The sequence below is a fragment of the Uranotaenia lowii genome, chromosome 1, assembly GCF_029784155.1.
Source record: "Uranotaenia lowii strain MFRU-FL chromosome 1, ASM2978415v1, whole genome shotgun sequence".
NCBI classification, from domain to species: domain Eukaryota; kingdom Metazoa; phylum Arthropoda; class Insecta; order Diptera; family Culicidae; genus Uranotaenia; species Uranotaenia lowii.
Genome location: NC_073691.1, coordinates 203,853,915 through 203,871,333, shown reverse-complemented (window position 1 = coordinate 203,871,333; position 17,419 = coordinate 203,853,915). Strand labels below are relative to the sequence as shown.

The following is a 17,419-nucleotide window of genomic DNA, read 5'->3' as shown; positions in this document are numbered from 1 at the left end:
CTAGATTATGTTTTGTTATTCCTTTGTTTGATGGATCTACGCCTCACCGTTTAGTGCAAAACGCATCGATCATGAATGGTAAATGAAAAAAAAATCACCTCGACCAGGAATCGAACTCGAGTCTACTGATTTTCTCTCCGACACCTTACACAATAGGACAAATTAATGGTACTTATACTGCCCCAGAGGGGTTCTTATTATGCCCCTAAGTGACTGGTTTTCAGCTTCCGGCAAAAAAAAATTTAAAATGCATTTTTATAGGTTTTTTTTTAAATTTGCTATTTTTTCTATTATTGCCAAAACGGGGGTTGAGCTTTATACTGGAAAATTGAATATTTTCAATTATTTATGAATATTGTTGTTAAAATTAAGTATGGGCTCCGAAATTCCTCTAGCTTAGTTGTATTAATATTAAAACTGATGTTTTATGGTGAAGTTGCATACACATCAAAGAAAACAATGCTTGATTTACTCTGTATAAATACTTTAATGTTTTCATTTCTAAACCAAACAGCGTTCCACTCAAAGAACTCGTATTCAAAATATAGCAAAAACTAGCAGCTGATTTTGAGATATATTTTTGATGAAGCTTTCAGCTATCTAAAGGTATACAATTTACCACGACGATCGGCAGCGCAAGCTTTATTTTTGCTTCCGAATAATAAATAGAGTAAATCGAAAAAAAATTATCCTCAAATTTTGGGTTCCCAATCAAGCGAAACTTAGTTCATGATATTGAGGATGTTTTTCATCTTAAAACTGTAAAATAGATAGTAAGTTATCGCTTCAGTACAGACAGACATTTATGTTTTTTTTTAAATAAAGATGCCTTTTTTAATTGTTTGGAGTAAACAATAAAAAAATATATTTTTTATTTTTGTGTTTCAGTTGTCGTTCTTGTTTGTTTCATGGAAGGTGTATAAAAAGTCTTAGAAAATATCTAATTGCATCATACCGTTCCTTGAATATATTTTTTTCTTTTTTTTTTTTTGATAGGAGTTCAACCCATTAGGGTCATTCTTCCTCGATTCGATTGGTTGATTAACCCATTAGGGTCATGCTTCGTGGTCGCTCTCTATATTTTGTAGAATAATCCGGCTTTGCGGAGGAAGGCAACTAATTTGGATTCTTCTTGGGAGCAGTTGCTGAGAATCTCTCGCATATTTGATGCAAGGCCACTAGTTTGTCGGATGATGTGTTTTTTCAGCTTTTTTGGGATTTGAACCACTGTGTGCCACCCCGCTTTATTCTCAGAATGTTTCGCTTTTTCCTGAGAAAAAAAAATTGGTCTGTGCTTGATGAAAACGGTGCTCATGAAATCTCTCCTCGATCATTTTCAACTCCTGTAATTTATTTTTAATCGTCTTAAATCCATTTATGATTTTCAAAACTAGAAATGTTCTTACTTAAAAAACATAACGTTTATCGATAAGATTGTAAAAATTAAAAAGGTATCCTTTTATTTAGTTTCACTGACTTACATAAAAAAAAAACCAAAATTAAGCCTCAATTTAAATTCATTGGTACAACACAGAAAATCATTCAAATGCAAAGTTTTTTCTTTGTTTTTTTCTCAAATTTTGCAGCATATTTTAAAGTTTATTTAAAACAAGATTAAACAACTCGTTTAGTTCTAAGCATTTAAGATCGCAAGAATATTTTCCAGACATATCCAGACCGGGCGAATCCGGGCAATTTTATTATAAAAACTGGCAAAATCCAGGCATCCAAAAAAAAAATTATATCTCAATTGTAAAATTTTGGAAATAAAGTGAATAAATCTGTGCCAAATCTAGGCTTTTTACGAAAACCGGGCAACCGGGCCGGACCGAACTTTTCCTTAATTTTGTGTCAAATATTTGGGTAAGACCGGGCAATCTGGCAAGCATCACCATAACAAGCGTTCTTTGAGCCCTTTCTAACAATGTGATTATTTTAATATTTTATAAAATATTCTTTAAGATGCTTCCAAACGATGATAGCTCATGATTTTTCTCCGGAACTCTACCAGAATCCCTTGACTGTATAGCTTAAAGATAAAGTCTCTCGTTTCTGTCTGATGAGAATGCTAATCAGCCCAAAATTTAAGTTATTAAAGCAACTTTAAAGTTCCTTTTATTGGCTTAAGAGAACGCTATACAGCCTTTAAGCGAATATAAAAAAACTCCCCACGCACCAAAAAAAAAAATCGGTTGACGGATTGCTCTGACAACCCAGATGACAGGCGACTGGATATTGTCGGTATATCTAGAATTTTCTCATTGACTTTTATGTTTACATAACTACAGGTATATTTTTGTTGTTAACTTACTTTCGATACCAAAATAGCTACTCACCACCTCGAGATTTGATCCACTGCTCTCTGGGTTAGAAGTAAAAACCTTTAGCCGCTCGACCATATAAGCTCATGCCCAAATACTGTTTAAAAGTTGTTTTTAAACTTCAAAAGTTGTTTGAGCTCTCTAGTAAGAGAAAAATAACATATGACAAAATAGAGTGAAAGGTTGTTCGATTGGAGCTTTCGATTCTGATTGATTTAAATTAGAAACACAAAACTCTCCCATTATAATTTTCATTTATTTTTATTCCGATCACACCTTTTTTCAAATCATCAATAAAACGTACATACAATTTTTTTGGAGGTTTTATTGTTTCCATGACGATTATGTGGTTTTCCGACCGAGGCCAGTCGATCTTTGATACTCCTTTGAGGGCTACAAAGTTATTTTGGTCCTTCGGAAAATTTTGCAGCACTTATCTGCCATGGCTAAGCGCATAAATTCTAAATTAACTAATTGTCTTGAATGTTCTTTCAATGTAAACAATCCTTTTCGGATGACAGGAATGTCATAAATATTTTACATATCTCATGAAATTCTCCTAAAGGTTCCAGATGCGAACTAATTGGTTCATAGAAAGAGATAAGCAGACACATTTTGTGCTTTTCATCGTTTTTTGTGCTTTTCAGAATGCGATGAAAGTTTTTGAGTAATTTTAACGTGACAATGAGCACCGGGAAATCCCGCAAAGCCTTTGTGCAGCCAAATGTGAACTTCGGAATCCCGTGTTTAAGTTTGTATGCGACTTTTGAATGAGAGAAAAAAAAAATGAATGAACGAGTTTAATTGAATAAACTTGGTAGATGATCAAAAACGGCTGTTCAAAAATATAAAAACTTTCTTCGAATTTCGGATTTTAAACCAGAATGAACTGCAACATTTTCGTGCTCGCAGATATCAAAGATGGAAGTTTTCTTGAGAATTTTATTTTTTAAACAAATTTCATTTCTTCATATTTTATTACTTTCTATGACGTATTTTAGCTGAAGCAACATATATGTACATATGAATAGAATATGATCATTAAATTTAAGTTTTTAAGAGTTTGGAAAATGTTCCGCTTTTTTCGGCGATGTCTCGCTTTTTTTCCGTGAAATGTCTCGCTTTTATTCTGAAAATATCTGGTTAGTCTAGTATAACCCTATAAAAACACTGGTTGAAGCTATAGCGTTGGTGGGCTTGGCTTGGGAAATAGGCTTGGAAAATGCAAATGGCTTTCAAATGAGGTATGACTATGCGGGAAAAAAATATTTTTTGATTTTTGTTTGACTTTATTTTTCTGCCATGCCACTGAATTTGTCTTTTGAAGACTTCAACTCAAGCCGAGAGATCCTCTTAATATGCATAAACGAATATGCATATTGAGAGGATCTCTCGGGTTGAATTTCGTACATGTTTTTTTTTTAATTATCTTCTAAAGATGACCTGGAATCGAACTCATGACATCTATGGCTCGGATACTTTTCAGGGACTCTGCTTGTGGACCTATCAGGTCCGCGAAAAAAAGCCCTATTTGAATCAAATTTCTACCAACTGGTTTCCTAAATTTACATTAATTTATCATCAATCAATGCTAATGTTTTTTGGCCTAGTTAATGTCATTTTAGTGCTTACAGAGTGCTAAAACGCATTAAAGCAAGCTTGTGTGATGCTTAGAAAATAATGTATTTGTTAGCAAAGCTGATGAATTTGATTTTAATATGGTGCAGCATAGCACTCAAATGGCTGTTATAATGCAAAATGGCACTTTATGTGCTGATATAGTGTAATTTTGCCCTTGAATGCTGGCATAAAGCTATAAAAATGCAAAGCTTTAGTGCTTAGGGTTAATTGGGCTGACCGTTGCTGTTAAGACTCTCTAGAGCCACCAGCAAAATGAAATCAAGGCGTCTTGAAGAGTTACCCAATACAATAAAGAAACGACGAGATTTTTTAACTTTTACATCAAAAGTAAAAACCTTAATTTGTGAGATATTTTTAAATCGGGTTGAAATATCAACTTATAAAAGTGTATGAAACACGCAAATCCGTTAAATTGCCGTAAATCTTATAGCGACTTAAGAAATTATAAAATGGCAAAAATGACAAGAATGGCTTGTTATTTTGTCTGGGACATCTTGATTTTAGTGTTTGCCAAAATGTGTCTCAGAGAGTCACACATAATTTCTTCTCGTTTATTGTTCTTTAATTTATTATTTTGGTCAATTTGTTTTCGTAGATCACCAACTCAACTGAAAGATGATTTTCTCAGATTTTCTCATGGTTTTTGTAAGATATTAAGTCTTGGACCCCACTCATAATCAAATTCTTGTTTAAATGATAAGATGGGTGATTGTAACCAGATTGAAACTTTCTTTTTTCACGAAGACTTTACTCTACAAAATTGGTTCAGCTAAGCTTCAGTTAAGCTGAAAGAGTCGGATAGTGGTTGGGATTTCAACGATTCATCACTTTTCCCACCTACAGGACACTCTCCATCATCATCTCCCGTTCACGCCTGCATAACTATAATGAATGAAAGCAAGTCCCAGTGCCAGAAAGATTAACGCGGCAAAGCACGTCTAATGCACTCAGAACTAGTAGGAAGGTAGCTTCTAGTCCCTCGTCATTCCTTCTGGGTGGTGTCCGTTTTTCGAATCGGCTTAGCGCGAATCATCAGCACGCCGAGCATGAAGTTCATCGTTTGCGTCAAACGGCAGCCTGGGGCCAACGACGGACCAAGAAGAATGACCGAGAATAATCGAGACGCTTATTCAGCTGGCTCGGAGGGATCAGCTCTAAGCCAGATGAACTTGAACTTGTTTGTTTTTACTTTTTTTGAGAAAATTTCCACAAGAATTTTATTTCGAATTCTAGCATCGCAGTGCTGCATCATTAAAAAAAAATGAATGTGAAACCTCATTTGGAAATGTCTAGAATGAATAGGTAAATTTTCATTATCTTATGTCCGCGGTTACGAAGTAAAAATCTACACTCTAGATGAATCAATCATCATAATGGTGGAATTTGGTATCCTGTAGGTTTATCAATGTTTATTGAATAACAAGGAGGAAGGCATGAGTCAATAAGCCTGATGCTACTGAACTTTGGGTTTAGAATTAAGATTTTGTCTTTTTTTCCAAAATATAGGACAATGAAAAACACCAATTCCATGCTTTTTGATCACTGAAAGACTTTCGGAGTAAAGTTGAAACGAACATCCGACATCCAGCCCTGGAGAATCCCTCACAATACTCATAGAAATTAGTTTTGTCCAACCTGACAAATAACCGGCTGCTGTCGGATGTTAAGTGAAAAATTGCCGAAATCAGGGTCAATTTTAAACTACTATCGCCGAAAATTTGATCACGTTTGAGGTATAACAATTTTTTAGAGCAAGTTCACTGGTGTTGGGGAAAAATGGTAAAAATTTTGACATTTTGAAGATTTTACCATGCAAAAATGTTTTCAAGATCTTTAGGCGTTGTATTTTTTTACAGCACTGTTTCTATTTCAGGCGTAGTGATAGAAATATTGCAATTTTTGCATCACAGCATGCGAAACTACAACACGTGTTGTTAAAAAACTTGAAGGCAACAGACCTTGAAAATGTTTTTGCATGGCAAAATTTTCAAAATGTGCTCAAAGTGACAAAATTTCTACCATTTTTTCCCCAACACCAGTGAACTTGCCAGTGAAGCGTGCTTTTTCTGATGCTTAGGCTTTTAATTCTGCTGATTTTTTAATTTCTCGATTTCTTCACAACATTCTCTTATTTTCGTTTATATCTGAAATTCTGCCGAATTCAGCTCCGCCATGTAGCCCAGTTTCACCACCAATGAAAGCGTATGATACAATGTATCAGAATTTATGGAACCGAATCCAGCTCATAAAACCATCAAATTGGTCTCAACAGTTTGAATAACAACCATATTAATATGTAAATTTCAGCAAAGCAAGCCTTGCAAGATTGACGCAAGAGGTCTTCCGCTGCTGAAATTTGCAGTATTTTTGTTATTCTCGTCTTCTCCGTGTCTGTCTGGCTGATACGATGAACGGCCACTGGCAATTCAATTTGGCCGATTACTTTTATCACTTTCAATTGATCTTTGCAAAGAAAAGGAAGGGACGGGGGTCTAGGCTGTGCAAAAATCCAGTTCAAACTGGATGTTTCATTGATGTATTTGTTTGGAAGTGAGATACGATTGTTTGCTTGCGAGTTTTTTAATTAAATAAAATATCTTAAACATTTGTAGTGCTTTTTCAGTTTCACTTTTTCTTTCAAGGATAACCACGCCAATATATTTTGTTTTTTGGAATCGCAGAATTCGGCTTCAAATTGCTATAGGTGAATTTAATACATACTTCAAAAGGTCTTTAAATTGAAGAGTAAATAGACTGCCATTTACTTCTGTTGACGTATTTACCAACCTCTAGTAGACGCCCCAAGCCTATATTAAATAACTCCATGATAACTGTGCATAGGACCAATTAGCGGCCGAGACCGACAAATGGCGTACTAGGGGGAGGGATGTATGATAATTTGCACGCCCTTCTACACCATAACCTCGACGCAGCTGGTCGCCGTAATATCAAAATTCAATTAACTGATAAGCATCGATTGTTGGTTTAGGCGTAGCGTAGGAGTGGGAAATGTTCTTCGAGTTCACCTATCTAGATGCTGGCTCGAAAATAGCAAAAAGTGGTTTCAGGAAGATACAGTCATATATTATTATATTAATGTATATTCAACCAAATTTCTTCCTAAAGTCTGTAGCGAATTGGGCTAGCTATTGATCATGACATAACCTATACCTATTTGAAGAAGAATTCACGTCGTTACAATCTTGAGTTTTTCGCCATTTCTCACTCAAATCGGCTTGAAAACGGAGCGAAAACCTAAGGGGACTTCCTTTAGATGACCAAAGCTGGAAAAGAAACAAAATGTTTAATTTTTATTATAGTTGAAAATGTTTAAGTAGAGTTAGTTGCCCTACTTTGGACCCTTTAAGCGGTAGTTTTTAAATAATCATATTTTCCTCATAAATGGATGGGAGGTTTCTATCTTTCAGGACATCTATTTATAGTTCATGGATTCATCTGCAAGTTTCAATGGGAATTTTTAACAAAGATTACGTCTTTATTGAATGATTGGCAACGATATGGATGATCAGAATTCCCAACCTATACGGAAAAAATATATAGATTTATCAGCTAAATTACGCGTCAACAGGAACATAAATATTATTGTTTGGTCCTGACCCAAAAATATATTCAAGTCAACCATCAGATTTTACGATGCCACGAATGGATAAATGGCTGATTTAGCAACCGCATCAGCTTCGAGAATCCAACAGGAATTTGTTATTTCCCTTTGCTTCGGCCTACCGGGATCAAAGTATGCGCGCTGCAACATATATGTCCAAGCGGATGAATCTGAAACTGTTAGTAGAACCTGTAGAACAAATCAACTTACACAACAAATTAAACTTACATTTTCGCTTTCTGATGTGAGTTCTCGAGAAAAAAAAAACTTCCAACATCTTCTGTTTTTGTGACATTCTTAAACAAATTTTTTCTTTAAGTTTACCGGAATAAAATAGCCAAATCCGCCATATGTTAGTTTATATTAGCGATGAGCAGTTGATAGTCCTCGATAGCCAAAACAATTTTACAGCAACGCTGATTTGTTCGTAGATGTTGGTCAAGCAAAACGATATGTTGTATTGAATATCAGTGGCATGGAATAGGCAACCATGCGGTTTTTTATAACAACTAGTTGGCTTTTCTATCCGTGTACTGTTCCTATTTTGGTACTGAACTGGTACACGCAAAATAATCTGCACGTAGCGGCTACGTGAAAAAGTACATAATTTTTATCTACTAGATTTTTACGTGCTACGGTATAAATTTGTAAACTCGCTCATATAAGAATCGATGCAAAATAAACATCAACTAAAATTTTCGTGTTTTTTTGTTTGTCTTTTGTTTTTCTTTTTATTTTGATTTGAAAAAGAAAACAAGAAATTTCTTTATAAATAAAGTTAATCCAAAACTTTTTCCCCCAACACAAACGGAACACCATCACTTCATTACAAAAGAATGTGCAACGATCCGCATTTCCGTCCTGGCTCAATTGTGTAACCCTGTAGAAATTACAAAAATATTGTAATAAATAAAAATGAATTTTTTGAATAGTAAATAAGTTACCTTGTTCGGATCAGTCAAGAATTTGTCATTTAATAATCCCTGGAAGGCACTCAGTCCGGAAACCTAATACCAACCTTCCGCAAAAGGATGTTTAGTTGCCTAAAAAAAATATATATTTGGTTAGGATTTTTAATTTCCCTGTCCAAATCACTAGTAAATCTATTCGGCTACAAATCCAGAATATTGTGACAACTCACCTTCCAAATAATCCTGAGGCAACTGACAGATGTCGCGGTTTTCGGTGTGGTCCTAGCTAGAAAAAAAAACAAACTTTCTCAAACATTTTTCCCCAGAACGAACTAAGTCAGCTGACTGACCTTTTCTTATAAGTATTTGAGAAAAAAAAATACTCGAAACCGATTTAAAGCATCCACTTAGATTCTACGTTAAATTCAAGAGGCAATTATGTGAAAGTCAAGTGGTTACTACTAGAGCGCACTTGAAAAACTTTGGTTAATACAGGATTCACGTAGAGTCGAAATGTTACAACAAAATATCAGTTTACGTGAAAAATCCCATGAAAATAATTTCAAAACTATTTTAGGTGTACCTGTTCAATATTGCTTCTGAATTATGCCTCAATTGAAAATTCGCATCTTTGTTGATTTCTTGGTGTTGAAAGAATGTTTTGGGAGGTTTTAAGGGGTTTAATCTCCTCATGGTGAATTTTCCCAAGTAAAATTTTCAGTACAAGGAAATTACTGTAGAAATGAGATGAATAATAATAATAATAATATTTATTAATGACCCTTTAACTTTATTAGTCATTCAGGTCAGGAGAAATGAGATGAAGGATATGCAGAAATAAATCAAATTTTATTTAAAAAAATTATAGTTGTACTCGGCAACACAGAAGAAAAATAAAATAAAATAAATTTCTATGGCAACGTTTGTTATTTTGGCAACACTAGGAAAAACAAACAAAACAAAGTCAGTCATTGATCTAGTATCTAGTGAGTGACAGACGTGTCACTCATGAGATTCATAAGAATCGTAAAATCACGACAATGGCGTGGTTCGTAGAATAAGGACAGAGAGCGCAGATTTTAAAGCCTGCTGCTACGAAAAATTTGACCTCCGGTAAAAAAACGGAATTACACAGGGAGCACTGATTTTTAAGGCTGCCGCTACGAACAAAATTGTTTCTGATTCGGCCACTGGAAAAACGACGAAATTGGCTTAGAAAGTGCAGATTTTAAAGGCTACTTTTGCTGATTGTTTGCTTTAATTTGGCCTTCCGGTGGGAAAAAAGACAGAATTGGCTCAGGAAGTGCAGATTTTTAAGGCTGCTGCTGCTGATTGTGTGTTGGTTTGGCCTTCCGGTTAAAAAAAAAGACAGTAAGGCTATGGAAACGCAAATTTTTAAGGCTGCTGCTGCTGATGGCTTGTTTTGGTTTGGCTTACCGGTGGAAAACAACGGAATTGGCTAAAACAGCGCAGATTTTTAAGGCTGCTTTTGATTTTCCCATCCGGTGGAAAAAGATGGAATTGGTTTAGGAAGTGCAAATTTTTAGGCAGTTGTTGCTGATTGTTTGTTTTGGATTAGTCGTCCGGTGGAAAAAGGCGGAACTAATGTGGAAGCGCAGATTTTCAGGCAAATTTTCAGTCGTTGATCTATTTTTGTGAGTGACATACGTGTTTGAGGGAATCTCTGAACTGAGATTCATAAGAATCGTAAAATCACGACATTTACCGGGAAATCATTTGAAGCCAGAAGGTGTTTAAAACAAACTGTTAACGAACATGTCGAAAATTTACTCGCATCCGGCGGAATTCTGTCTTTAATCACTTGAGGCCTAAGACATTTCATATTACGACTCTGTATGATGTTCGAGACTTTTACTAAGAAGTGTAACTATATAAGTTCTAAATTTGAAACCAAACATTTAAACTTTAAAATTAATTCATCCAATACTAATTTTACGCATCACAAGTTGGTTGCCACGTGACAGGTTTTGAGTTCTCAAGATAGTCAATAGAATTAAATAAATAAAAACAAAAACCTTGTTTCCCTTAAATCACATTCAACAAACCAGTCTCAGTTTCAATTGTATTTTGTGTTTCTCATTTTATTCAGAAGGGTTTTGATAAATTACATAAAGCCACAAAATTCCCATTTTTCCCAGGTGCAAATAATTGAAGACCTGGTTTTGATTAATTTTGGTGCCCTAAATCCAAATGTGCAGTTGGTTTTTTGTCTCATGCTTTTGTTTTGAATTCACTTTTGAAAAAAAGTAAAAATCATTCAAGAAATTTCTTCTATGATAGTTGACAAATACTTAAAACATAGAAAAAATCAAAATAAAGTTTTCAAATAAATTACAAACTCTCCTCAAGATCGAAATTTATTTTGATTTCAGCGAAAAAAGTTTAAGAAATTTTCTACTTGTTCACTTTACTCCATTTAAACCAAATAGAGTTTCAGATATCTTTAAAACAAAAATCAAATTTGTTAAAAGAAATTAAATATTTTTTCTCCAGTAGTGTCAGAAATGGTTCTAACGATTTTTTTCTATTTTTTTTTAAACTGTAGAAATTAACATTTTAGATTATCCATCATCATCAACATCATCATCATTATTCCTAAATTAAATGCAGTATGAGAAACAAATTAAGAATCAGGTTCATTCTTTCGTGTAGATTTGTCAAAGCATCAATGATTGATTTCACTAGAAATTGATTCATTTTTAAATTTATAAACTCCATATCAACAAAATTTAAATTGTATCTTTTAAATTATCTGATTTCAATTTCATTTTCATATAAATTTTCCGAATTCTATAGTACTTTTTTTTACTTTTAAATAAATTTACCGAATTCCATAAGCCAAACTATTTTATTTTTATAAAAAAAATTTTTTAATGTTTTTTGTTGTTTTTCAATTTTGAATTATCATGTTTTCTCAACGGTGACAAAATTCTCAGAGCTTGAAGTTTTAAACCAGAAAACCTGCGCTCGAAAATTTATAGACGTTTCACTTATTTTTATTATTTTAAATATCCTTTTTTTCTTAATCGTTCATGTATTTTCAAATTTATGATAAGTTCGTATCAGCAACTTCAAAGCTTAATATTTGAGCGCAACGTCAATTAAATTTGTGCTTTCAATATTTACAAAAAATCTTCGAATTCTTTAGTTCATTTTTATCAGTTTCTTACTGATCATTTTAGAAATCATTCATTTCCCAACCTGTACTTTGTCAGTATAAAATTTCAATGATTAATTGAACATGTTGTTTTATTAATATTTAAAGTTATTTTTGTGAAATTTTTTAGTCTTTAATGTTGATAACTTGAATAATATAAAAAATGATTTTAAATATCTTCGATTTTGATTACTGGCACACTTGAAATAAAATCGATTGTCTTCTTTGTATCAAATGAAATTTATTCTTCGAGTATGTGTTTAGAATAAATTCTCTTAAGTTCAGAATGGAATTTTTTAATCAAGAATCCAAAATTCAACTCGTGTTTAAATATTTTTTTCTAATTATATAAAATTGCAGCAGGATTTTTCAATCACGCCTACAACTGAAAATGAAGAAAAGGAATATAAACTATGATAAATTTCATACCTGATCTGGAATTAATTTTAGGATTCGGATTCGGTTTCATTTTAAATCTGGATTATATTTTATTTATTTAGTTTCTGTGACTCTTACGTTCGACGCTTTATCTTCTGGTTTTATTCAAAATTCTAACTCGATTTCGTTTTCTGAGGTTTAGGAAATATTCATGTTAAATTTGTAAACTTGGCTGCTGAATTCTTTTTCATGCAAATGTCCAGTTCACAATAAGGAACATAATTTAAATAATTTATTGATGACTTGCTGGAAATAGCATTGATTCGAAACTTTAATTTTGATTTGTTTTGAATCGTATCAGTAAAATTTATTAGGATTTTTATTCTGTGTGATGGTCATAAGTAAGAAAATGGTTAGAGAAATCAATTTCCTTATTGACTGTGCATTCTTGGTATTGTCATTATTTCTAGCTGAATTTGAATTTCGATACCCCACATCAACGAGTCCTTCGCACGGGCCTGGCTAGGTGTTACACAAAATCTGACAAATGTTTTGAATTAAGGACGACAAAACAAAAACATCTTATTCAAACATCGGCACCAAAAATGATGTTCTCCTGTGTTATCATTCTGGTTGTTTTTTTTTATAATTTCCTTCGCATGAACATTTTTCAACCAGATCTGTACGTAAACCTTTCCAGGTTAGAGACACTTTACCACGAAAATTGACAACGCCCTGTTACAAATCTTCACTAAATCACTACGCTGCAATGATTAAACCGAAATACTTAAGCTTCACTATTATTAAACTCTTGAAAACTTTAATTTCGATAAATTTTTCGCGATTGAAGAAAAAAATCGCGTGAGGTTTGTGAAAGTCATGGACTACTCCTCCAATGATGAAATCGATTAACTACCGTCATTTAGAGCAAGTTCCCTGGTGTTGTGAAAAAGTGGTAGAAATTTTGTAAGTTTTAGCACATTCTGAAAATTTTGCGATGCATAATCATTTTCAAAATCTGTGGCCATAAAGTTTTTAACAACACGTGTTGCAGTTTCGCTTGCTGTGATGCAAAAATACCAAAATTTCTATCACATACGGCTGAAATAGAAACAGTACCTACTGTAAAAAAATACAACGCCCAAGGGTCTTGAAAACATTTTTGCATGGTAAAATCTTCAAAATGTCAAAATTTCTACCACTTTTTCCCAACACCAGTGAACTTGCTCTTAAAAGGTTAAATGTTGATAAAATTTTCGCAGACGGGGAAAAAACGCGTGCGGTTCGTGTAAGTCATGGACTACTACAGTGATAAAAACGAATTGTGTCAAAACTGAAAAACTACCGTGATTCGATTTATGGGTTATGATATCAGAAACCAAAATCTTTTTTTACTTAAAATTAATCTTTAAATCAGCTTTAATTTACCTGGTACAGTGAAATTCAGCCAAGATGGTAACAATCTTTGTTCCAAAGTCCTATATTTTTTTTTAAACACTTTGTCTTCCGGTTCGATTTTCAGACGCCACCAGAATTGTTATAATTTTTTTTTTTTGAATAGATAGTTAATGTGTAGTCAAATCCAAAGTGGTATAATTTAAGAAAATCGGTTTAGTAGTTTTGAAGATACAGCCAGGTACACAAGTATCTATATATTCTCTGACAGTCAGGCCGCTCTACGAGCACTAAGTACGTTTACATGTTACTCCAAGCTAGTATGGGAGTGTATTGTTGCACTAAGAAACCTGGCCATACGAAACAGAGTATTTTTATTCTGGGTTCCAGGCCACTGCGGTATCCTAGGGAACGAAGAAGCAGACCAGCTAGCTAGGGAAGGGTCTCAGGGCCTGTTTATTGGACCTGAACCTTTCTGCGGAGTATCGAGGAGTGCCTTGAATATGGAACTCAAGAACTGGGAAAGCACCACTATTGTCTCCAACTGGAGAACAGCAGAGGGAGCAGCTCAGGCGAAAAGATTCATTGAACCAAGCACACGACTCTCCAAAAACATGTTGAAACTAAGTAAGCACGAGTTAAGTACTTACACAGGTCTCTTGACCGGACATTGTCCAACAAAACAACATCTAAAACGGATAAACATTATTCAATACGATGACTGTCGGTTCTGCGGGTTCGAAAAAGAAACTGCAGAGCATCTTCTATGCAACTGCTGCGCCCTCCTAAATAGGAGAGAGCGTGTACTTGGGGCAAAGTTAATAAGCGCACAAGACATATGGTTGCATATCAGCCCTAAGAAGGTTATATCATACATCTTTGATATCATACCCGATTGGGATAAAATGCTTAGTCAGCAATCAACTGTCACTTCAACCCATAGTGCAGGTGAGCCTGATAGCATACAGTAACGCGGGGTAACTACCACAATAGATCAATTACTGATCGCAGGGCTCTCCCCTACAAGGAAAAAAAAATACAGCCAAAATAAGAGTCTATATAAGCCTAACCGGCTAATTGTCCTTCGTTAGCCGTAAAGGAAGGTCAAATTTGTTCGGTTAATGCTTCCTTGGGGGTTGTACGAGGGTGTTTCAACTGAAAACGTTGAATCTCGCCTCCGATGTTAATGTAGGTTATTACTCGTAAGCCGAAGTACACGAGCCACTTAATCGGCACCCCGAATCTGAACACGTGGGGAATGGTGTTATTACTTTCACTAGATTTTTTTTGCTTAATGTAAACGCCACCAGGTCAAGTTGGACGAACTTCCTGATAGATAATCATCTCTGTCTATCACAGCTTTTTTTTATAACAATCACAGGTTTATTGCTAAATTGACCTCATCTTGACACCCTTGAAGATCTCAAAAACTCGATTAGTCAATCGTATACCTTTTCATGAAGATCTGCCCGCCTTAATAAGCTGTCCATAATGATTTTCGACGAAGTGTTGACTCTCGTGTCGATTCTCTTATCTTGCCGGAAACTAGCTCAGGGTCTTTCAATTCTTTCGGCCATGTTCAGTTATGTTTCCCGAAATCAAAGAATCGATGTGATCTGCCGCACATTCGGATTTCGACCGATTCATCAAGCGGCATTGATTCTACATCATCAGATTCTGCATCTTCTGGTGAAGGTACATCTAGAGGGAGAGAAATAAATAAAAATATTTGATTTTTAAAAGTTAATTTAACAATATTTTACTATTTTACCTTCCATCGCTTTTTGTTCCTTTTTTTGTAGCAAAACACACTACACGCTTGCGCAAAAATAATCAATATTTGGTTAAAACTATGTTAAATATAAGAAATTAAATTTATTTAAGGTACACCGGGGTAAGTGGGGACGCGGGGTAAGTGGGGACGGTGGCTATTACAACAATACTGTCAACTATTTTTTCAAACTTTTAATGCAGAATGTTAAATTTACTTGTAATCTATCCAACAACTGTATAAGATATACGGTTCCGACAATAACGGATGTTTACGGTGACTTTTCGTTAATTTTCTATTTTTAACTACGATGTGGAGTTGATGTGCATCTTTTTCAATCGCAAATTTTTCGTAAACTAGCTGGCTTTTGACGAAAAACTCTACATTGCAACAATCCTTACATTAGAAACAACCAGTTAGGAAAAGAAACGGCGATTTAAAATTAAGAAAAAATAGTTTATTTAAAAAAAATTAAAATGTTGTCTCCAAACCCTACCTGGGGTAAGTGGGGACGGCTTTGTATATACTTGATGTTTACAAATTTTTTCAATTTTATATCCTTCATTCAATACATTTTAGCTTTATAAAGCATTCGGATCATGAAAAGTTGGGAAAAGTACTTATGTTTTCTGGAATAAGCATATATTTTCGATAAATTCGGATCTCGTGTGTTCAACATAAATTACACATAATTATCACTACCATGCACTTTTTTCAAAGTTTTGGACGGTTCGAGCAATAAAGTAACGTATTCAACCAAAAAAAACACAAACTTGTTGAAAATTTCCTGAAAAATCAAAGGGAAAATCTACCGTCCCCACTTACCCCATAAAGCGGGGTAAGTGAAGACACCAGCAGTCCATAACAATTCACGTGATAACTTTTTTCGCTTTTCGTTTATCAAGCTCATCTCTTCAGCATTAGTAAACAACAAGTTCAGCATCACATTGAACGCGATTTTATCAAAATTGATCCACTGCTGATTTTTTAATGATTTTTCAAAGTTGAACTATACGAAAAACCGTCCCCACTTACCCCGGTGTACCTTTTACATTTTTAGTTCTTCGATTTTAATTCAAAACCGTTTCAATATTTGAAATCTGTAGCTAAATTAGTTTTATCAACTGTCGTTTTTTTTTCCGTGAATGGGGATAATAAACCCCAACATCGCTGTGTAGTTCAATGACCTTCAAATTTTGGAGCTCAATGAGTTTCCAAAAAAAAACTTCTAAGTAAATCGATGATCAATTCCCGTTGAAAGTGCTGATCCACTTTGGCTAATTAGCGCTTGTTCCAAGAATCGAAGTTCAACCTGTCCGACACACCGGTATGGGGAGCGCACATGTTTTCTCGCTGCTGGTTTTCCCGCCATCACACAAAAAAAACGGGATACAACTGACAGCATTTTCCTGCAGTTGCACGTTTTCAACCCCTAAACCGATGATGATGATGACCGTCGCGTCGTTGGATTAGAATGGGGGGATGAAAAATGGGAGACAACCCACTTTGGCATTCCGAGTGTTGGTTGTGTTGTCACGGTCGCCCGATCTAACCTGCCGAGGTGCCCGTTTGGGATGAGGAAGGTACAAATTTGCGGACGTAAAAACCGTTTCGTTCTATACACAATAACGAACAATGACGATGATGATGATGATGATCAGAAAATGAATTTGATTGACTGTTCCCGTGCGAGAGAGCGCATTTTCACAGGGTACTTACTTATCCCGCCCCAGTCGTTACGAGCGATCCGGTACGAGTGGACGACGACGTTGGTCCGGTCGATCTGTTGGATTTTTCCTCCGTTTCCCAGTTTGGGGAAAATCTTCCCACGGAGAACTTTCGAGTCGAAGTGTTGAGTGTTGGTGAGCTTTTCGCGTTTCGGGTTTGTCTCCTGGATCCTTTGGAGAAAGTTTTTCCCCGGAAATCGTTCGACGAGAGAGAAAAAAAAGTGCCAACCCTCGGAGGAAATGATCCTACGAAAAGTGTCCCCAGCTGCTTTATGGTGATCATAATGAGGAAAAACACAACCATGGCCGAAGGAGAATGCTAAAAAGTAAAAATAAATCGGACCAAACGAAAAGCGGCGGAAAAGAGGCGTGCAAAAAAGTTCCCACAGTGTATGAAAATTTTTATTGTTTTCACTTCCTCCCCCTTTTGAGGTGGATGATTGTTGTTTTTTTTATCATCTTCCTCCTTCTTTTT

The 17,419-nt window shown here is 34.9% G+C and overlaps 2 protein-coding genes across 25 annotated transcripts in view; one reads left to right on the top strand and one right to left on the bottom strand.

The window, feature by feature from the left end:
* The window catches only part of LOC129744513 (alpha-1,6-mannosyl-glycoprotein 2-beta-N-acetylglucosaminyltransferase), a 519,113-nt gene that overhangs the window by 405,647 nt on the left and 96,047 nt on the right, over nt 1-17,419 (bottom strand). The gene's annotated exons all lie outside the window — the stretch shown is intronic.
* Nucleotides 1-17,419, top strand: part of LOC129744429 (chloride channel protein 2-like) — a 230,955-nt gene that overhangs the window by 153,025 nt on the left and 60,511 nt on the right. The window contains exon 1 of one of the 15 annotated variants that reach the window (XM_055737002.1): nt 16,549-17,334. The exons of 12 other annotated variants lie outside the window; for them this stretch is intronic. The gene's annotated coding sequence lies outside the window, so the exon portion shown is untranslated. Of the gene's footprint in view, nt 1-16,548; nt 17,335-17,419 lie in introns of those variants that run through there. 2 more of the 15 variants (XM_055736952.1, XM_055736945.1) reach the window with 2 other exon arrangements.